At 39.8% G+C, this 23,924-nt stretch overlaps 1 protein-coding gene across 3 annotated transcripts in view; it reads right to left on the minus strand.

Moving 5' to 3' along the window:
- Nucleotides 1-23,924, minus strand: part of LOC149167789 (5'-3' exonuclease family protein) — an 87,645-nt gene that overhangs the window by 20,112 nt on the left and 43,609 nt on the right. The window lies entirely within an intron of this gene.

Genomic DNA, 23,924 nt, shown 5'->3' on the forward strand with positions numbered 1-23,924 from the left:
TTCTTTTAAGTTTTAACTGCTTCAACCTTCGAGGCATCACTCCAGGCCTGACCCAAGGAGGGGGCAAGGGGATAGGGAGGTTGGCCCTATGTGGACCCGGAATGGAATGTGGACCCAGGTGGGAGAAATGATGAATGGAGTATAGTGAGTGGAAAGGCATCATTCCAGGCCTGACCCAAGGTGGGGGCAAGGGGATAGGGAGGTTGGCCCTATGTGGACCCAGAACGGAAATGTGGACCCAGGTGGGAGAAATGATGAATGGAGTATAGTGAGTGGAAAGGGAGTAATATATGCGGATAAAGGTGTGGGACAACGCACCCAAAGTCGGAATTTCCCAAGTAGTACCACCCTAGAACCAAATGGTCAATAAAGGAGATCCCACGGGACTAAGATCCAAATCCAAGGGTAACTACCAAAAGAGATCAAGGGGACAAGAGCACAAACTAGGCCCACCCTTTCCGCCAAATCGCCCCATCAATCCATACCCAAAAGTATCCATGATAAGTAAACCCAATACTCAATTACCAAATGACAAGGCATACCTTTAGATTCAAGAGGCCCACCTTCAAACATATGATCAATACAGGTGGTTGAAGGACCACATGGCTAGCTTAGGTGGCAAAGAAATGGCACAACAAGCTAGTAGGAGGCTGCAAGGGGCTGCTCGCTGCCAGCTGAGGCTCATCATGGAGAAAAATTTCTCCTGGGGATATCACCCACGAAGTGGTGGGTAATAGGGCCCAAATACCAACTGGAGTGCAATTTGTTACAACCTGTTGAAGCCCCGAAAATCGGGTCGACAACAAGGGGGATACCCGCCCGGTCCGGACCTTGGTTGGAAACTCCTTATCCATTTGGTATAGCGGGTCCGACTGGGGATAATGGGACCAGTTTCCCAATCTATGAGTGTGTGTGTGTATAATTTGATGTTGTTGATCTAATAGTTCCTATTTAAGATATTCTAATTCTAACTCTAATTTAATTCTATGCTACTGTAATCTAATAAATAGCACATCTAAATCTATACTAACCCGGGATGTAATTCTTCTATTATGCGATCTAAAGAGATTTCAAATAACAACTGGTAATAAAGATCATTCAGCGATTATAAGAAATGAAATCAATTAAGATGAACCACTTCGCATAAAAATTTAGACGAAACAGTTGTGAAAAACATATCGCATAATGAGTTATTCATACATTAGGCATAAATAATTAGCTATCACCGTACAAAAGTGCCAAATGATAACTCAAGCATTCATGCAATAATACATAAACAACTAAAAATTGTATATCACTTTAACATAAGCAGAAATAGTCAAGAGATAAAAGTACCATTTATGACTAGTCCTACTCATAAGCTTCAAGCAACAATGATTTATCTCTCCTTGCTCTAACATCCACTAAGAGTACAGAAGTGCAACATCAGTAGCAGATATCAAATGCAAACATCAACAAATCTTGATCCATTCATTCACCAAAACCTCCTCTGAGGGTGCAAAAGTGCATGTTCTGAGGACAAGTTTTTGATAAATTTCTGGACCCTTCTCTAAATGCATGAGAAGGGTTTAAATACTACTAACTATATAACTTAATTACACAGATTTAGGATACGGTTTAAATGACCTCCCTTTTTCTAAGCAAAACTATTTCTAAAAATTAAATCTAATATCTAACTATTTCTGCATTTGCTCCTTAATGTTGCGAGCATTCAATATTTGCCTGGGAGAGTCGGCTGACTGTCTTCCGCTTTTGGTTGAGCTAAGAAAACAAAAATGGTAAGAGCTGGCACCATCTTTTTAGCAAAATGGATGATATACTCGAGAGTCATCTTCTGACTATGTGGATTTACTTCGTATGCCCAGTAATAATCCAAGTTTAACTTGGTTAACCCTTGAATTGCTTCTGCCTCTCTCTAGCTTTCTGTTTCCAGTTTGTTCTTTACCATTGCTCTCTTGCATTTTCCGGGCTTACAGGGGACTGAGCAGTTAGAGGCTTTGCTTCTCGAACAATTTTCTCAGCGATGCCGCTAATCGCGCATCGGAAACTGCCTTCGTTCTTTGATCCGGGCCTCTCTGATGCGTTTTTCGCCTTTAGCGCCTTTTCCTTCACCGGGTATAAGCTTCAAAATTTGTAAAAACACTGCTTTCGTGAGCTTCTGACCTTGAGTGTTAAACCGCCTATTGATATCAGCATTGTTCAATTACTCATTCAACCACGGCTGTGAATGAAAGATCTATGATGGATGGCTCAGCAGCGTTCTGTGAATCTGCGGCTCTGTTGCATGCGGGCGTCTTTTCTCTGTCTTTGAACATTGGAGCGTTACCCTTTTCCTTCATAGCTTCCTGCACATTGCTTTGCATAACTTCCGTTTTTCGTTCCTGCAGTACACAAATGAGGAGAGAGTAATGACAATAAAAATTGACAGGAAAGCTTTTAAACTCTACGGATGTACAAAAACATGCCATTTGACGTAACCTGGCTCTTTGAAAAACACAAAACCATCTTTCATTAACAACTGGCGTATAATTCATTAATTATCATTTAAAGCGCGTATCCAGTTCTTGGTTTATGGAAAACTTTTCTTGAATATTGAGCCAGGGAAATTTGCGATGGACTGTTTCTGTGATTCGCATCGCAACATCGCGTTATCGCAGTGTCGCATTATCGCGAATTCATTGTGTTGTGTGATCACGAGGTCGCTTGATCGCGCTATCGTGAAATCGCAGATCGTTGCGATCGTTCAATCGTTATGTGTTTTTCATGCAACTTTGCGATATTGCGATATCGCATATCGGCGATTCTAAGGTTTTCCAATGTGAGCGTTTCTTAATGCATGCGATGCGATGGAGTTTGCGTCGCAATCTCACAGTTTATCATTTTTTACTCATAAGGAAATGTCCTATCATTCTTTGCGCGATGCGATGTTTTCTTAAGGAGTAAAATACATGAGCCTTAATTGATTTTTTGAAATTTTCCTAAGGGTCCCCTCTTACCTAGTGTTATTGCTAATACTAAATAAGGAGGGGGGTTGTTGGTGGCCACAACAATTGGCAATTCACTTGGAAGAACCAGTTATCTCTGCGTTTCTATTGAATTTTCTAAACTTCCAAAACAGAAAATTTTTCAAAAAATTAAACTTTATTATGGAAAGATAAACTACATTATGCTCTAAACTGTCAATGACATTTTGTTTCAACCATTTTCCACTTCAATTATTTGCTTCCTCAGGCTAGTCCTTGTATTTACATCAGTCATTACTTGGTCTTGTAAAGATAAAACAAAGTCTCCTCTGTAAACCAGTTTTAAATATGCTCATTTGTCGTAGGTAGAGCCTCTGCTGCCAGCAGGCGTTTATAGCCTCGACAGGGTTACCTGTTACCCAGCAATGATCCTGTATCCTACTTAAGGCAGCCTACAACTTTCAAAGAAAAAATCCATATCCACACTTATTGCTTTGCTTTTCTTTTATTCTTAAAGAACAATGTCTTGGTTTGGTAGCCAAATTATGACACAGTCATTCACTTGATTTATAACTTTGCTGAACAAGCTGGCTCGTGATGAGACCCCTTGTCTTTTGATTGCAACAATCTTGAGTCATTGCCCTGCTGTGGTGTACAGTATTGGCAAAGTCAGCAAGTCATAATATCTGTGATAATGATAAGCCAGCTCGTGATGAGACCTCTCATTCTTCAAGATAAAGTGTATTCTTGGGCTGTTCCTCTGAAAGTTGCGATTTCCTTAGCAGGGAGGAAGTCATTGTTTCCTTAAGATAGCTCTGGACGACAATAATAGAGTTTTTGGAAACAGCTATTCTACAGAGAATCTTTATTTTGTTATTGATACCTTTCATTGTACTGAGATAAAACAATTTCTTCACTAAAGGTTGTTTTCATCAAACTTTTTGAAGTTGAAACTAGTATCATATCTAGGCTAGAGTTTTTTTAACTGCATCTATCAATAATAAAGATCAGTTTTCCAAAAGATTTGCTATTTATACAAGCGAAAAGTTCAAAATCTGAAAGAGAATTGGTGTCTTTTTTGTAAATGCCTAATGTAACCACTCACAACTGGTTTTATTATGAAAAAGATAAACAACTATTCTACAAAAATAGAAGAATAATCTTCTATGGAAAATATTTCTTGAGAATTTGTCCGTTAACAGGCAAAGGATCCCTCTTACCTGCTAAATCCTGTAACACAAACGTTGATGGACCTATGACTTCAGCAATTTGAAAAGGACCAAGCCACGTTCTTTGAAATTTTGTATGTTTGCCCTTTTCTTCATGAGCCTTGTCCCACTTTAAAACTAAATCTCCCATCTGAAAATCTTTTCTGGTCATTATGTTTGAATCAAAAGAGGATTTTACTAATGCTTGATGATGAGCATGCGTTTTCCTAGCCTGTTCTCGTTGTTCTTCTAATTTGATTATTTCCATTTGTCTTAGCTGTAAGGAGGAAGTGGGTACTTCATCAATGTATTGAACTAAAGACAAAGAGGGAATTGCTAAGTGAGTTGGAAGAACCACTTCTTTCCCATAAACTAAATTAAAGGGAGAAGTGCCGATAGAAGCTTTTTGCGTTATTCGGTCTACCCATAAAGCATATGTCAAAGCCTTCTGCCAATTTTTATGATTTTGGTCAACTGTTCTTTTAATAATCCTGATTAGGTTTTTATTTGTTGACTCAGCTAGCCCATTGCCTTGTGGGTAGTAATTGGCCGAATATTTAAGTTCGAATCCTCTTTTAAGTGCGAATTCAGTCATTGCATTTCCAGAAAAGTATGATGCATTATCAAACATTAAAGCGGATGGCAATCCAAACCTGGTGATTATGAATTGATCTATGAACTCAATGATATTTTCAGAATTAGTCGTCTTGAGCGGAACTGCTTCTACCCACTTAGTGAAATAATCTGTTGCTGTGAGGATGTATCTATGCTGCTTAGAAGAGTGAGGAACGATCTCACCTATTATGTCCAAGCCCCACTGACTGAAAGGTTGCTCGATGTTTACCGGCTGTAGTGGCAAGGATGGCTTCTTTTGTTTTCCAGCAGTAGTTTGACAGACTTGACATCTCCTCACGTAACTGTGCGAGTCTTTAAACAGCGTGGGCCAGTAATATCCTGCGCGCAAGATTTTATGTGCAGTAGCATCTCCAGCATAGTGTCCGCCTGCCGGCCCATCGTGGAGTTCCTGCAAAACTTTTTCAGCTTCAGCTTTCTCAAGACACCTAAGAAGAACAGAATCATAATTTTTTCTAAAAAGAATATCATTTATGAGCTGATATTGTTTGGCTTTCAACCTTAGAGCTCTTTTCTTAGTATGGTCGAGGTGTGAAGGAGCATACCCGTTCTTAAGATAATAAATGATATCAGTGTATAATGATTTTGCATCGTTTAGGCTTACCTCGCACATTTGTACCTCTTCAGATGGAATTTCAGAAATTTGCGATGCTCCAGCCAGCATTTTGCAGAAGCCTTGACCTCTTACAATGTTTGCTGGTTTGATCTCAATGTCATATTCCTGTAAGGCAATAACCCAATTGGCCCTTTTCTCACCCACATCCTTTTGTACTAGAAGATTCCTTACCGCTGGAAACGGTACTATAATCTTAGTATGGGTTTTGAGTAAGAAAGGTCTGAAGTATTTGACCGCTTTGAAAACGGCATAAGCCTGTTTCTCCACGTCTGAATAATTTAGTTCAGCACCCTGTAAATTTGAACTAAAAAACGCAATTGGGGCTTCCGCTTTTTCTTGATTTGCTTGAGTTAGAATCGCAGCATATGATTTATCTGAGGCAAATGTGTATAAAATAAAAGGCTCTGAAAAATTCGGAGTTGCTAAAGATGGAGCATTAATAATAGCTTGTTTGATCAGGTTGAATGCTTCATGTTCATCTTGGCCCCATTTAAAATTTGAATTCTTTTTAATCATGGTTTGCAAAGGAGACACGATTCGTGAAAAATCTGGAACGAATCTCTTTACAAAGTTGATCTGACCAAGGAAAGATTGCATGGCTTTTTTGTTATGAGGTAGGGATATTTCAGAAATTTCTTTGATTCTGTCGGGATCGATGTGAATACCGGATTTTGACACTATGAATCCTAGAAGCTTCCCTTCACTTAGTGCAAAAAAAGATTTCTTTGGGTTAAGTGAAATTCCATACCTTAAACACCGTTGAAAGATTTGTTTCAGGTCTTTGAGATGGTCGCTTCGTGTCTTCGAGTACATTGTTATATCATCCAAATAAATTACTACAGATTTATTGACTAAACCTTTGAATGCGATGTCCATGGCTCTTTGAAATGTGGCACCGGCATTAATCAAACCAAATGGCATCTTTCGATATGCGTATGTGCCCCATTTAGTTCTGAATGTGGTTTTCAATTGATCATCAGGATGTACCAACACTTGATTGTATCCTGAAAATCCATCCAAAAAAGACATTAATTCTGAGCCCGCCACTGCCTAAAATATCTGTTCCATAGGTGGTAGAGGAAAATTATCTTTTTGACAGGCTTTGTTAAGGTTTCGAAAGTCAATGCAAATCCTAATATCTCCGTTTTTCTTTCTAACAGGTACCATATTGGAGACCCATTTGGAATGTCTGACGGGAAAGATTATTCTGGCTTTCAATAACTTATTGAGCTCAGTTTTTATCTGATTTTCTAAATTTGGGTGGATCTTTCTCAGCTTTTGTTGGACAGGCTTTTCATTATCGATCATGGGAATAGTATATTGGATGATAGAAGTGTCGTATGTTTTCAACTCATCATAATTCCAGGCAAAAACATTTTTATATTGTCTCAAAAGACGAATATACGCTAGTTTCTCTTCAGGGGCTAGGCCAAGGCCTAGATTAATGTTTTGTGGTTTAGCATCGGTCCCTAGGTTTACTAATTCGTAGTTCAAGGTTGAACGTTGGAGTTTTGAATCGGTAGACCTCTTAAATCGATCTTTCAAATCATACAAGTCTTCTAACTTGACCACCGACTTAGGTATAGCATTGTTAGGGCTATCTTGTTGCAATTGTCAGTCGTGCTGGTCTTCATCAACTATTTGATTGGAGTAGGATCCTTCAGATGTGAGGAAATTTACAATATCAGGATCGTCATTGAATACTCTCCAATTTATGATGTTGTCAGGAATGGATGGTCTAAAGATTAATTCTATAGAGAATCTATCTGGACTAAAATCTTCGGAAGGAATAAGCTTAGAAGCTACGTTAGCCAAAAGGTCTGCACTTGCGTTTTGGAGTCTGGGGATTGAAGAAATATTAAACGCTATGAAATGCTCAGTCAAATCTTGAACTAAGGATTGATAATGTTTTAAATGACCTGATAAGCAATGTATAGTGTTACGTACCTGTTTAACCACAATCTCAGTCTCCGAAAACTTGAAGATACTTGACGTTTAACCCGATTGCTTTGTACAGGTCTTGGACCAAAGCCTCATATTTTGTTGTATTGTTTGTGCAATCGAATTCAAGTCTGCATGTGAGCATGATTTTATCTCCTCCTGGACTAATCAGAATGCATCCTGCTCCTGCTCCTTCGTTAGATCTAGAACCATCAAAAAATAATTTCCAAAACAAAGATTTATTTACAGGTTTATCTAAAAAATTGATACATTTCGAACTATCAGTTCGAGAAAAATTTTCGACTTTGGACAAAACAGAGTGTTCTAAATAGAGTGACGCATGAGCATTGAAATTGCCAAGGAAAGAATCTACCGAGTAATTGCCAATAATGCTGCTGTTATACACTACTGGTCCATTTTCTCCCTCTAACTCCGTTACTATGTACTTCTGATGTAACTCTCGTTCAACTTTTATTTGATTGGGTTTACCGTTGTAGGGCAGCCACATGTGCGACCAGTCGGTTGAGAAGTACCCATGAAGTTTTTCTGACCAATCCCTGCTAAGAATTAAGCCAAAGAATTCAGGAATGTCAGCAACTAAAATGTCAATAACTTGACATATCTTTGGGTTGGATGACAACCTTATGGTTACTTGATTTAGTTCGTCAATCACTTCGACTTGAGATCGATCTAGCTGAACTATGCGAACTGCGGATTTCTGTGGTTGAACACTTAACTTGGCACATATGGATTTGGGTAAAATATTAGATGAAGCACCGGAATCTACCAAACAATTGTGCACATTTTTATTGAGAAATGGGGGAGTGTGAGATCTTGATCTTCCTCCAATTAGAGCGATGTCATTTGGATCAATCTTATTGATCGCGTTAGTTGGAGGTCTTCCCATGTTATGGGAAGCTTGAGAAAGTACAGCGGCAGGCAAAGGTGCAACTGGCACGGCATGTAATTCTTTCATCATTATCTTCTGTTGATGCTTCAACTTGCTCAATTCTTAAAGGGTGATGTTGGCCCTAGTCTTCTTCATGTCTTCTATAATATTGTACTCCATTTCATCCGACACTATCAGTGTTTTAGATGGAGTTGTTTCATCTGTTTGGACTGGGCTGGTTTGAGTCGCTTTAGACGTCGTTTTCTTTGATGCGACTTTATCCTTTATTGCAGAGCTTGCGCTCTTCGGCTTAGGGGTAGTTTGGGGAGGATCAAGCTGATTTTTGCTTCGTGTGCTAACTGGAAATACTTCTTGATCTTCTTCTTGTGGGAGGATGAAATCCCACATTCCTTGCAATTCCACAACTTCTTCGTCATCAGTCTGCCCTTGAGTGGCAATTTCCTCTTCCTCTTCCTCGGATTCAGCATTTGAAATGGCATTGGGTGGCTTTGAATCCGTTGAAGGACCTCTTTTAAAAGCTCTGTAGGGCTTTTTTGAAGAAGTTTCTGCTACTTGCTTTTTTATGTCGACCATTTCATTGGACATGGTCTTTAGAACTTTCTGCAATCCTTCCAAATCAAATGGATCTTTTGCTTGTTTCTTCTTGGAGTCTTCCTTGAAGGTGACTTTTTTGGATTTACGTTCCTCTATCGCGGATTTCTTTTCTAGGGCTATTATTCGTTTCTCTACTGCTATTGCTTCTTTCATGTTCTCGGCTAAGGTTGTTTTATTGGCCCTGTCCACGAAGATTGCTATGTTCGATGGTAGAGCGGTGATATACCATTCACATCGTACTTCTTCGTTGGGCTGGGAAGCAGTAGGAATTTTGTTGAAAATTTTGTTGAAACGTAAATTGAAATCCTTGATAGGCTCTCTAGTTTCGGCTCTAAGATTGGATAGGTCATTGATTAACGTTGCCGTAGACCTGTCATCACCAAACTTGGTTAGAAATTGCTCCTGGAAGATGCCACAACTTGTGATGGATCCGGAGGGTAGTGAAAAATACCATGACCTGGCTGTTCCTTGCAGTGTATAAGGAAAAAGCTGAACAGTAGCATCTTCATTAGTAACCCCATTGAGATTAATGGATAACATGAAGTTGTTTATGTGCTCTTCTGCTAGCATGCCTGCCTCGTGATTAAATTTAGGCAGCCATTTCTCAGGATGGGCCGGTATTTGACTCAAGGGTGCAGGCATTAAGACTGCCCCAGGGTTATTCCATGGGGACTGGGCCATTGTTGAACTGCTAACAGAGGAAAGTGCAAAAGATGATCCCTGCGGCTGGGAGGATGAGGATACTACGATTGTAGATGATTGAAGAGGGGTTGTGGGGGTTCCAGTGGACGGATGGACGATGATCTGGAGTGGTGGAGTGGATGGTTGACTTCGCGGTGAAGAAGTTGAGATGGACGATGTTGATGAAAGAGTCTCGCTATCGGACTCTTTAGGTGATTTCGTCGCTCTTTTCCTGGTGGGAAGAGGTAATTTGGTTGGCTGAACGCCAAACTTTTCACTCTTTAGCCTGGACAGGGGATGAGCAGGATTGTACTGCGAAGTCACGCTGCCTTGAGATTTGTCAGACCTTTGAGGAGAAATGGAAAATCGCTGAAGTTTGTGAATCAGAGATTCGACTTCAGGAAGTTCAACGGTAAATTGTTCTGAAATATCAAGGTGTGTAGCAGCGGTTGATACTCGAGCGACTTCTGACTCTGGATTTAAGTGTAATGGAGAAGTCGGGGGAGATGATGAGGGCGATTTACTCTCAGAATGGTATTCAGATTTGGATTTACTTGCCATTCATAGTTCAGGCCCTCCTTCTAGCGCTAAATATGTTGAAGCCCCGAAAATCGGGTGGACAACAAGGGGGATACCCGCTCGGTCCGTACCTTGGTTGGCAGCTCCTTATCCATTTGGTATAGCGGGTCCGACTGGGGATAATGGGACCAGTTTCCCAATCTATGAGTGTGTGTGTGTATAATTTGATGTTGCTGATCTAATAGTTCCTATTTAAGATATTCTAATTCTAACTCTAATTTAATTCTATGCTACTGTAATCTAATAAACAACACATCTAAATCTATACTAACCCGGGATGTAATTCTTCTATTATGCGATCTAAAGAGATTTCAAATAACAACTGATAATAAAGATCATTCAGCGATTATAAGAAAGGAAATCAATTAAGATGAACCACTTCACATAAAAATTTAGCCGAAACAGTTGTGAAAAACATATCGCATAATGAGCTATTCATACATTAGGCATAAATAAATAGCTATCACCGTACAAAAGTGCCAAATGATAACTCAAGCATTCATGCAATAATACATAAACAACTAAAAACTGTATATCACTTTAACATATAAGCAGAAATGGTCAAGAGATAAAAGTACCATTTATGACTAGTCCTACTCATAAGCTTCAAGCAACAATGATTTATCTCTCCTTGCTCTAACATCCACTAAGAGTACAGAAGTGCAACATCAGTAGCAGATATCAAATGCAAACATCAACAAATCTTGATCCATTCATTCACCAAAACCTTCTCTGAGGGTGCAAAAGTGCATGTTCTGAGGACAAGTTTTTGATAAATTTCTGGACCCTTCTCTAAATGCATGAGAAGGGTTTAAATACTACTAACTATATAACTTAATTACACAGATTTAGGATACGGTTTAAATGACCGCCCTTTTTCTAAGCAAAACTATTTCTAAAAATTAAATCTAATATCTAACTATTTCTGCATTTGCTCCTTAATGTTGTGAGCATTCAATATTTGCCTGGGAGAGTCGGCTGACTGTCTTCCGCTTCTGGTTGAGCTAAGCAAACAAAAATGGTAAGAGCTGACACCATCTTTTCAGCAAAATGGATGATATACTCGAGAGTCATCTTCTGACTATGTGGATTTACTTCGTATGCCCAGTAATAATCCAAGTTTAACTTGGTTAACCCTTGAATTGCTTTTGCCTTTCTCTCTAGCTTTCTGTTTCCAGTTTGTTCTTTACCATTGCTCTCTTGCATTTTCCGGGCTTACAGGTGACTGAGCAGTTAGAGGCTTTGCTTCTCGAACAATTTTCTCAGCGATCGCGCCTCGGAAACTACCTCCATTCTTTGATCCGGGCCTCTCTGATGCGTTTTTCGCCTTTAGCGCCTTTTCCTTCACCGGGTATAAGCTTCAAAATTTGTAAAAATACTGCTTTCGTGAGCTTCTGACCTTGAGCGTTAAACCGCCTGTTGATATCAGCATTGTTCAATTACTCATTCAACCACGGCTGTGAATGAAAGATCTGTGATGGATGGCTCAGCAGCATTCTGTGAATCTGCGGCTCTGTTGCATGCAGGCATCTTTTCTCTGTCTTTGAACATTGGAGCGTTACCCTTTTCCTTCATAGCTTCCTGCACATTGCTTTGCATAACTTCCGTTTTTCGTTCCTGCAGTACACAAATGAAGAGAGAGTAATGACAATAAAAATTGACATGAAAGCTTTTAAACTCTACGGATGTACAAAAACATGCCATCTGACGTAACCTGGCTCTTTGAAAAACACAAAACCATCTTTCATTAACAACTGGCGTATAATTCATTAATTATCATTTAAAGCGCGTATCCAGTTCTTGGTTTATGGAAAACTTTTCTTGAATATTGAGCCAGGGAAATTTGCGATGGACTGTTTCTGTGATTCGCATCGCAACATCACGTTATCGCAGTATCGCATTATCGCGAATTCATTGTGCTGTGTGATCGCGAGGTCGCTTGATCGCACTATCGCAAGATCGCGGATCGCGCTATCGTGAAATCGCAGATCGCTGCGATCGTTCAATCGTTATGTGTTTTTCATGCAACTTTGCGATATCGCATATCGGCGATTTTAAGGTTTTCCAATGTGAGCGTTTCTTAATGCATGCGATGCGATGGAGTTTGCGTCGCAATCTCGCAGTTTATCATTTTTTACTCATAAGGAAATGTCTTATCATTCTTTGCGCAATGCGATGTTTTCTTAAGGAGTAAAATACATGAGCCTTAATTGATTTTTTGAAATTTTCCTAAGGGTCCCCTCTTACCTAGTGTTATTGCTAATACTAAATAAGGAGGGGGGTTGTTGGTGGCCACAACACAACCATAAGATAATACCATTATAAATAAAATATCGTGGCAATCCTTTAACAAACCATACCCTTCACATGATGGATAGTGTGTGGATTTGAAGTCATTGGGTGCCCAGAAAGGTCGCGGGTTCGAATCACCCGGTGGTTGTTCCATTAACAAACTTTTGAAGTAATCCGCATTGGGAAAATCTAGGGTGCCACATTGCACCACAGGATTGGTTCACATGTCACTCAGTGATTGGTCCACCTATCGCTTTGTCAGCTACCACGTCGACTTCCATGTCACTCTGCTTGTGCCTGCCACCTATCAGCATCTCAACTCGCCACATCATCATCTTGAACCTGCCACCTATCAGCATCTCGACCTGGCACATCATCATCTTGAACCTGCCACCTGTCAGCATCTCGACCTGGCACATCATCATCTTGAACCTGCCACCTGTCAGCATCTCAACCTACCACCTATCAGCATTGGGCCTGTCACATGTCAGCATCTCAGCCTTCCATGTGTCAGCATCTCAACCTTCTATCTGTCAGCATCTCAGCCTGCCATGAGTCATCATCTGGCCTACCACGGATTAGCGTCATGCCCTGCCATATGTCATCATCTTGAAGAATTTCTCACTTTCGTGGTTTTGGAGCATTCTCCAACTCCCTCTTCACCATAACCCAACCCTGCACGACGAGGTTTCTCTACCACTGCTATGGGATTAACTATACCTTGGCCATTAACTCCAAGGCATTTTCCTTCATATCCCATTTTCATTAGCAATTTCAAGCCAACACCCTTAGTGTGCTTTTCAAATGCATCAAAAGAATCATCTTGATGAGAAGAATGCGAAATTGACAAATCACTTATACTGCATACCTTAGTGAGAGTTTCAGAATCTAGTGTAGAAGATGGTTTCTCCAATCCTTCATCACTCTGAAACTTTGCCAAAAGCTCATCCTCGGCTCACAACTTTTCTCGCAATTTTCGCTTCTCATCCTCTGCTTCTTGCTGCAACCTTCTCAACTCAGCATTCTCTACGTGAATACTCTGGTTGATCTCTTCGAGCTCTTTGAGCCATGCTCACTCCGATGCTTTGCCCATGATTGTACTTCTACAACCAAACAATCTCGCAACCTTCAAGCTACAAATAGAGCATTCAACCTACTCTAATACCAAACTTGATATGAAATTAGACACTTAACTTCTTCTCTAACTTCAATTTATTCTTCCAGGATCTTGTGTATTAAGGCTTGAATCCAACTTGAAAAATCAAGTACCATCAATTTCACATAAGTCTCTTTAATTATTATTTCATTGCACACTAAGAAGATTACTTACGAAAATAAAGAGCATAGACAATCATCAAATAATAATGAGATCAAAGGAAACTAGTTGGTAACGGAGTTCACCAAACAACCTGGCTACTTCTTCAAGTTCTCTTAACTGCATAATCGTTTCATTATCTCTCCTTCAAAGAGATGCTCTCCTTTGACAATACAAAGGACTAAATTCTCACATTAAGTGGCAATGTCTCTCCTTCAAAGAGACACTTTCCTTTTACAATAGAAAGGATTGAACTCTCACATCAAGTGGCAATGTCTCTCCTTCAAAGATACCTTCTCCTTTTACAATAGAAAGGATTGGTCACACGCTCTTTGTTCATGCCTTACTTGCACTTTTCACACAAGCTTTGTTTCATGCTCCACACACAAAACACTTAGTTGTAAATAACAACTTTACATAAGCTCTATGCCTAAAGAAGACAAACTTTATGAAACTAACATACTATAAAGAACATAACTCAAAGGAGTATTCTTAAGCATGTAAAACAAGTTTGAAAATTGCCTTCAAACCTGCTACTAAGAATGGAGCAACAAACTCCCAAGTTCCCATGCTTGGGTGCAAAGAGAATGGTCTTCACTAAAATGAAAGAGGTTTCATGGTTGTCTCTCAACCTACTGCTCAAATTCAAGTATGCTCATCACAATCAGATTTGTCTCGAAAAATCGTGACATTTGACTGTAAACACCCTTATGTTCTGATTCCTGAAAAGTGCCTCCTGGCCTCAACATAGCCTAAATATTTGGGAATGTGTGCCAACAATCCGTACAGGCATGCCTCGAGCCACATGCCAGATTCCATTGAACATAAAAAACTGATCCCCGAGTTGGTAATGTTCTTTGTTTTAAATAAGCAGGTCGAGGCCCAAACCCCGACCGAAGCGCAATTTGTTAAAACCATAAGATAATACCACTATAAATAAAATACCCTGGCAATCCTTTAACTAACCATACCCTTCACATGATGGATAGTGTGTGGATTTGAAGTCACTAGGCGCCCAAAAAGGTCGTGGGTTCAAATCCTCCAGTCGTTCCATTAACAAACTTGTGAACTAATTCACATTGGGCAAATCCAGGGTGCCACATGGCACCACATGATTGGTCCACATGTTGCTCTGTGATTGATCCACCTATCACCCAGTCAGTTGCACAGTCAACTTCCACATCACTTTGCTTGTGCCTGCCACCTATCAGCGTCTTGACCTGCCACATCATCATCTTAGCCTGCCACATGTCACCATCTTGGTCTGCCACGTGTCATCATTTGGGCTTGCTACATGTCATCATCTAGGCCTGCCATGTGTCAGCATCTCAGCTAGCCACGTGTCAAGTGTTGCCACATCATCATACGGTCTGCCACGTCAACTTTCGTACAGTGCCAAATTGCACTTCCTAGTGCTACCAAGTGTCCTCTAACAGTGGACTTTCCCTGTTTCCTGCAAACTTCAGAATGCAAGAACTTTTGCATCCACGGTCAGTTTTCGCCTGTTCAAGTTGCATAGTAATTGTCTTGTTGAGCTCTACACAATAGTGCCATTTGTATCAGTTTTTAAGATAGTCAAATTTTCAAGTTACAAAGATCCTCCTAGATCACACCTCCCCACAAAAAGAACTTTTGGACTCCAAAAGTTTACATACTAGGATTAGACTCATCTTTCTGATATACCCTTTTCTACTCAACAAAAGGCCTAAAACTCACTATGTTACATACATAAGAGAAAAAATCATCACTTTTTACTGATTTGCCCATGTTGACACCTAATCTTCATGATTGGGTGAATTTTATGTAAATAATTAGATTAGGAATGTGAACAGTCATCGGGAGATGAACTGAACAGTCACTCCCTATTGTATATAACAATGACCTACCTATGGAATAATATACGAATCAGTTTTTGTTTTGTGGAGTTACTGCCTGGCCTGACATGGTATCAGAGCCAGCTCCTTGTTTTAGCTCTTATGCTCCTGTAACTCCTCTGTCTGCCATATCCCCTCTGTCCTGCCATATCCTCTCTGCCATATTCCTTTTATAAAACCTGCGCCCTGCTCTTCTGAAGCGTTGTCCTGTCCAGCGCTGCCCATACTGTCCTGAAAGAAGCGTTGTACGTTAAAAAATTTTTGTGAATGTTCTGACATTTTAATTGAACGTTGGTTCTGACTTGTTCCAGTCGCACCATTCCATTGAACGTTGCTCTGACATCAACGCTAGTTGAAACGCTGTGTTATGGTATTGGTATCAACACTGGATGAAACATTGTGATTGAACGTTGTTCATTGAAACGTTGTGTTCATTCCATTGAAACGTTGTATACCCTTCATTGAAACGTTGTGTTCATTCAATTGAAATCTAGCCGCCCTTACTCTGTTACGCCCCCGCCTGTCCGTCAATCACACCATTAGGTTGGGAGCTGGAAGACTCGGCATCATGCCATGTCGGTTTTTTGCGATGTGACTGTTCACCTGAACCATTCTTCTACCGGGCGTTTGTCTCAGGCCAGGAGATGCGATGTTTATATATGAGTTTTCCGTAATTGGGTTTCTCGATTTTGGTATTTGATGTGTGGGCTTACTTGGAAAGATTTTCAAAGGTAAAAGCTGACGACTTGTTAAGATTGAAATCGATAATTCTTTATATATATATCTTCGCCTGTAGTTTGCATTCGGGTGTTGTTGTAGTTGATCTGTGCTCTCTAGCGGAGTGGTGAAATTTATAAATACTTCGACGCAGGTCACAAGTTTTTTATATATCTCCATTGTGTATGTGCATCTCCATTTAGCAATAGTGCAACTCAAGGCAAAGAACGTTGTAATACACATATATTTGTTGGCTTTCTGCTCTTAGTCATACGCAACTTATTTTGACAGAGATCACAATTGAGGAGCTTACACTAAGATTTGTCCAGCCGCATTATAACCGCCTTCTTGCCTTCTATCCTGGAGGGTATATCTTCCAATTACAGTTGCAATAACCTTGTGCGTATAGCGTATTAACTACAGATTGATATATATTGTATGACTGCCATTGCTGGGAATTGGATAAGAACTGTGGGTGATGCGCGCCGAAAAAAAAAAAAAAAAGGGATTTTTTTTCTTGGTTTACAAGATGCAAAGATAAGGCATGCAAATTGATATTTGAATCTGCTTAACCATTATATCAGAACTATATTTTTCCTTCCCATTAAGAGTAAAATTTTGCAGCAAAAGTTTTTTTTACAGAATGCATTCAATCATATCCATGGTAGGAATAGTTCTCACTGGCAAGGAGAACTATCCTGAATGGTCCCGGATGATAAAACACACCCTCATCTTCAATGAGTTGTGGAAAGGAGTGTGTGTCGGAGAAGGAGACAATGACCCAGTACAGCCTACCTCAGACAAAGAGCTCATCATTTGGGAAAACAAGAACAGCAAAGCCTATGCATTAATCGCAGCATCTATAAATGAAGAGGTGAGTCGCCATATTTCGTCATATTCAACTGCGTTTGAAGCTTTACAAAAGCTGAAAGAACTCTATGACTCACATTCTGCACTTGAAGTTGTTCAACTCATGATTAAACTCTTCACTTTTGAACTGCAAAATAATGATCCTCTTGCTCTTGCATCTGAAGTAAAGTCTATAATGCATGATATCAATTCCACTAAGGTTGAGCTGGATATCCCTCTTATTGCTTTTCTCAAGGCACTTTATCCTACTTACTCCAATTATCTTGAGTCTTTGCAAGCAAATGGAAATCTCAAAGATATAACCTTTGACTCTCTTGTGAAAAAGTTTGCTGAAAGAGAGAAAGCTTTTGGAAAGAAGACAGCCCCTGAATCTTCTAAAGAGACTGTGTGCCTTGCTCATAAAGAAAAGCATCCTGCTCAAGATTCTACAAGAGGAAGAGGTGGACGAAGAGGAAGAGGAAGATATTTCAGAGGCAGGGGGGGCAGACATTCTCAAGGAGAAAAGGCAGATTTTCACTGCATTCGCTGCAAAAGAAATGGATCACATGATGCCTCTACATGCAAGCTACCATGGGACAAAATTAAGCAGAAAAGAAACCAACAGAAAGGTAAAACTGATGATACAGACAAAGGTAAAGCACCTGAATCCGCTCACTATGTTGAGGCACAATGTAACATTGGAGTAAATGAAGATTTGTTTAATGCTTCACTTGCTTCATGGAAAAATGATTGGTTGCTTGACTCAAGAGCAACCTGCCACATGTCTCATAGAAAAGATTTTTTTGAAGATTTCACTGACAATGTTGATGGAGCAGTATACTTTGCAGATCAATCAAAAATCAAGCCATCAGGGCTTGGCACAATCAGGCTTAAACTGCCTGGTCTTCCAGACTTTCTTCTGGATCATGTTCTATATCTCCCATAGCTCAAGAGAAACTTGCTGTCCTTGGTCCACATCCGCCAGCAAGGTCACTCCATTCATATGTTTGATGGCAAGCTTGAGGTAAGAAAAGCATCTGACCACTCACTTGTCATGAGGGGAATAGAAGAAGAAAGGTTTCTCAAACTACAAGGAACATCTGTTCATGCACAACATTTCTCATACAATTCTCATCATGAAGAAGGTACACTTCCATCAAGTTTATTATGGCATGCTAGATTCGGACATTTGAACTATGACAGTCTCCGCTTATTGAAGAAAAATGGTGTTGCTGGTTTGCCTACAATTCCTAGAAAACTTAAGCAATGTGATGCTTGCATCCTAGGAAAGCATAGCAAACAGTCTTTTCATGATTCACATTCAAGAGCACATAGGAAACTTGAACTCATTCATTCAGATTTATGTGGTCCAATGCTTGTTCCTTCTGCAAATGGACATAAATATATCATGACATTTATTGATGACTACACCAGAATGTGTTGGGTTTATTTATTGAAGAACAAATTTGATGCTTTTCAAACATTCAAGAATTTTCATAAATGGATTGAAAATGATGCACAATCTCATATTGGGTCTATTCGCACTGACAATAGAAAAGAATACACATCAAATGAATTTGAAAATTATCTTCGCCAACATGGGATCAAACATCAAACAACTGTGCCTTATAATCCCCAACAGAATGGTGTAGCTGAAAGAATGAATAGAACAATCTTGAATATGGTACGATCCATGCCTTTCTTCAAAAATGTAAAGATAATGTTTTGGGCTGATGCTATTCTATGTGCTGCATATATAAAGAATAGATGTCCATCTAATGCTATAAGAAACAAGACTCCTTATGAATTGTGGTATGGACATGTTCCTTCAGTAAAACATCTCAGGGTCTTTGGTTCCACCTGTTATGCTTTGATACCAAAGGTACATAGAAACAAACTTGGTGCTAGAAGTCGTAAGTGTATCTTCTTGGGGTATTCAAACACCTCCAAAGCATACCGCCTCTATGATGAAGTAAATAAAAAGTTTGTTGTATCTAGAGATGTAATTTTTCTTGAATCATCCAAATCTGACAATGTTGTTGAGCGGCAACTTGATCGCTTGGATAGATTCGCAAAAACAAAATCATTTCAAGAATTTGATAATCAGATTCCACATCTTGAAGGGGGGATTCCTATTCTAGATCAACATGAGGAATCTTCTTCTGAAGAACACTCTCCCCCGCATGAAACTCCAACAACGGATGATGCTTTAAGTGATGTAATTGATAGAATTGGGAGACTCAATCTTGATTCAGTCCCAACTCAATCAACAGAGCAGCCTGGACCATCTCAGAAAGGTCCCCCAAAGTGGCTGACGAAGACACTTGAAAGGGTTCATCCTGATGAAATTGGAAAAACAGGAACCAGAAATTCAAACCGGCAAAATGGAGGTGATGTAGATGACTCTAATTCACCTGTTGATATGGATGTTTCTTATGATTGTGAATTGAACTTGTCTACAGATTTTGAACCAACTTCCTTTAAAGAAGTTGCTTCTCATGATGAATGGAAAGAAGCGATGCAAAAGGAGTATGATGCCCTCATAAAGAACGGCACTTGGAAGCTGGTTGATCCTCCATTTGGAACCAAACCAATTGGTTGCAAGTGGGTCTACAAGAACAAGTACAAAGCTGATGACTCACTTGACAAGCACAAAGCTAGGCTTGTGGCAAAAGGATTTGCACAGAAGGAAGGCGTCGATTATGAGGAGACTTTTGCCCCCACAGCAAAATGAGCTACCATCCGGACACTCTTTGCACTAGCAGCTCAGAACAGTTGGAAAGTCCATCAAATGGATGTAAAAGCTGCTTTCTTGAATGGAGATCTAAAAGAGAATGTTTTTATGTCCCAGCCTCAAGGATTTGCTGTGAAAGGACATGAACATAAAGTATGCAAACTTGTAAAGTCCTTGTATGGCCTCAAACAAGCACCACAAGCCTGATATGAAAAACTAACTGAACATATTCTGAAACTCAATTTCAAACATTTTGATCTTGATGATGCAACTTTATTTGTCAAGAAAGTTGGCAAAACAGTTGTATATCTTGTGGTATATGTAGATGACCTTTTGATGACAGGGAACAATGAAAGCTACATTGCATCCATAAAGAAGGAATTGGGGAAAAGTTTTGAAATGACTGATTTGGGCTATGTTCATTACTATCTTGGCATTGAAGTAACCCAACATCCAAAGTCCATATTTCTTTCTCCAAAGAAATACATTGGAGATCTGTTGAACAGGTTTGGCATGACAGAGTGCAATCCTCTCACTACTCCAATGGAACAAAACTTAAAGCTCACATCTATTGAAGGAAAAGAATTTGAGGATGCAACAAAGTATAGACAGCTTGTAGGAAGTCTCAACTACCTAACTACAACCAAACCAGACATTTCGTTTGTTGTTGGAATCCTCTCCAGGTTTATGCAAAAGCCTTGTGAGGGACATTGGTCTACTGCTAAAAGAGTTCTAAGGTACTTGAAGGGAACTCAAGACTTTGAAATCAAGTATACACAGGTGGACGACTTCAGTTTGATTGGATACTCTGATTCAGACTTCGATGGAGACAAAGAAACTGGGGTATCAACTTCAGGATATGCTATGAGTCTTGGATCAGGCGCTGTCTCCTGGAGATCACGCAAACAATCAGTTCCAGCAGATTCCACAACAGAAGCAGAATACGTGGCAGCAGCTGAAGCAACAAAAGAAATTGTGTGGCTCAGGAAAATTCTTGAAGATTTGCAGGTAAAACAAGTACAATCAACTCCACTCATGATTGACAACACCTCTGCAATAAAGTTGGCCAAGAACCCAAAGTTCCATGATCGAACGAAGCACATCAATACTAAATATCATCTGATTCGACATCATGTTGAGGCCAAAAAATCCATCTCCGTCATTGTTCCACAAATGAGCAAATTGCAGACATCTTCACCAAAGAACTTGGAAGGGAAAAGCTTGAACGATTCAGAATGATGCTTGGACTCACCAACATCCCTTCAGATTAAAAGGGGGAATGTTGACACCTAATCTTCATGATTGGGTGAATTTTATGTAAATAATTAAATTAGGAATGTGAACAGTCATCGGGAGATGAACTGAACAGTCACTCCCTATTGTATATAACAATGACCTACCTATGGAATAATACACGAATCAGTTTTTGTTTTGTGGAGTTACTGCCTAGCCTGACAGCCCATCTATGGGGTTTCATATACAACATGTGACTTACAAAAGTTGCAGCAATCAACTATTCAAATAGTCTAGCCATCTCTAACCCAACTTGGTTAATGGGCTCTCTTTCTTTAGTTGACCTTCTTCATCAGTTGTTTCATGGATTGTTACAGTGTGTTGACCTTCTTCATGAGCTGCCATTTCCTTCACAGGTGCTTGCATAACCTTCCTGTCCTTCTTGGGGCGAAGTTGCAGATTAAGGTTCCAATGCTTCTCGATCCAATGTCCACTCACATTGCAATGAGTGCAAAAGTTTCTTCCCTTGTCCTTCAACGATAAGTCCTTCTTGCCATGTAGACTTTGTGTTGAGAAATCAATAGGGCAGCAATTAGGGTGATTTCTCTTTACTTGATAATTGCTTGTGAAGATATGTTGGCTTATTATTACTTTTATTATGTTCTTTTCATCAAACAATTACCAAAACCATAAACCATGAAGATCACAAAAAGACAATGAACACAAGATGTAGGCTCCAAGCTAGGGCAAAACCCCTCCAAGGGGAAAACCCAATCAAATCTTCTCTTCTTATAGAATCAGATCAAAGTGAGAAATCCAAGACCCAAAATCCAAGACCAAGACCTCCCACAAGACCCAAGTCAGCCCTCCTTCCAAGCTCTTCCAACAAGTCAAAGTCAACTCAAGTCAACAATAGTCAAAGCTTCCCAAATCTGGTCCAATTTCCGATTTTTAGTCCCTGCAACTAGGTTTGCAATTTTTGGCCCTTGCAATTCCTGCAACTTCGTACATATGACAGAAATTAGGGCAGATTTTCGGACATGTGGCTAAAATGCTTCCTCCTATGACCCTTGCTCTCTCTCCTTCGAGTTTAGCTCTTCTTCTTGACTTTCTTCGTTGGTTTTCTCTCTCTTCTTGGCACAAAAGTCAAATTTGCTTGCTTTTCTCCAACTGAGGACGAACTGTCCTCTATTTATAGTATATACATATCCAAGAGGTCGAATGAATCCCTTCCAAGGCTGACTTGTCTACGTAGGACCAACTTGGTCTTGTCAGGACAAAAATGAAAATTATGACTCGAATAAAATTATTTTTCCATCTCTTATTAAAAGTTCAAATGGGGCTTGACTCTAGTACATTAAGTTGACTCATAAAAAATATTCTTTTTGACTCAAAGAACCCTGGAAGCATGAAGAACATGCTTTGTCATGCCCCCAATTTTGATTTTCCGCATCAAAGACGATTTTGGAAAGAGGAGATATTCCGGCATTGGGATTTAGGAGATAAAAGGAAAATTGCAGCTATAGGGGAATGTGGGGGCCACAAGAGAGAGAAATTTGACCAAGGAGGGAACTCACACTCTTGGAGGAGAGAAAAGAGAAGGAAGTGTGAATTAGGGAGAGTGGGTCCCACAAGAGAGAGAAGAGGCCAACAAATTATAAATAGATCTTGAGGGACTCATTTTGGTATCCTTTGGTCATTTTACAATTCAACATTAGTTCTCTTGAGTTGTTTGGCCAAGACAACCCGTGTTGCTTAGCACAAGGGATTTCTAGGCAGAAATTCCAACTCTACCTTCTGTGAACTTTGAGTGTCACCCTAGGAGAGCCATTGAGAGGTTGTTTTGGGCATTTGAGGAGTTGAATTTGCAAGCTATTCTCTGGCAGGGGGCGTAATTCTCCAAAGACGCAGAAGACATATCGTGGGGCTGAATAGAGCCAACAAAAAGGAGTTACTTGGCCAGAAATTTTGCAGAGAATTCTTCCACAAAAAGAGCATTGCAATAGAGATCACATCAATCTTCTTTATTATGTATATTCCGAGACAGTAATTATCAAAATCATGACTATGCTTATGGTATATGAAGGCCGAGAAAGAGTTTGATAGGGATCCTTCTTGCCGAGGGTGTATACTTGTGACTGCACTTATCATGACACCGAAATATGCTGCTTCAGTAATGCACCGAGGCCTGTAACAAGGAGACTGAGACTTCTTGACGAGATTTCAGGTGAGTCCAATAAGGTATCTCTACTGTTCTTTATCCGAGAGAGTGCTCCTTAAAATATGAGAAATCCAGAGCTATACTTATCCGAGTTTCTTCAGAGGTATGCGAGATCCTTCTGTGTTCTTTTGTGGTGACCCCAGTTTCCTATTTATAGTTGTACGTCCATGGATGCAAGCCGACATGAGTTAATGAATTGTTGTGTCACTTCATGTGAGCCGACGTGTCTATTCTTTATGTCAATTTTACTGGCTGACTTGACTATTCTTTTCATCGTTTTGCTTGCTTGTTTTCAAGAGGATTGTGCTGGTCTTGGAGGGCTGTTCTTGACTTTAGGTTGACTCATATACATTACATAAATGATCAGGAAGAGCTCTTTGACTCTTTGACTTTCCTAGACCTATGGAATGAGCAAGAAACTCATTCTTATAATTCTCAAAAATAATATTTATTTTCTTTACAAGTACAAAGATCAAAATTATATGTATAAATACTGATCCTAGTTACATTTTCTTCAACACATGGAACACTGCTAGTTGGTGCACAGGGGCATATGCTTTCATT

Source organism: Pinus tabuliformis, chromosome 5_1 (assembly GCF_031772625.1).
Source record: "Pinus tabuliformis cultivar Carrire ecotype Pingquan chromosome 5_1, CPIR1, whole genome shotgun sequence".
NCBI classification, from domain to species: domain Eukaryota; kingdom Viridiplantae; phylum Streptophyta; class Pinopsida; order Pinales; family Pinaceae; genus Pinus; species Pinus tabuliformis.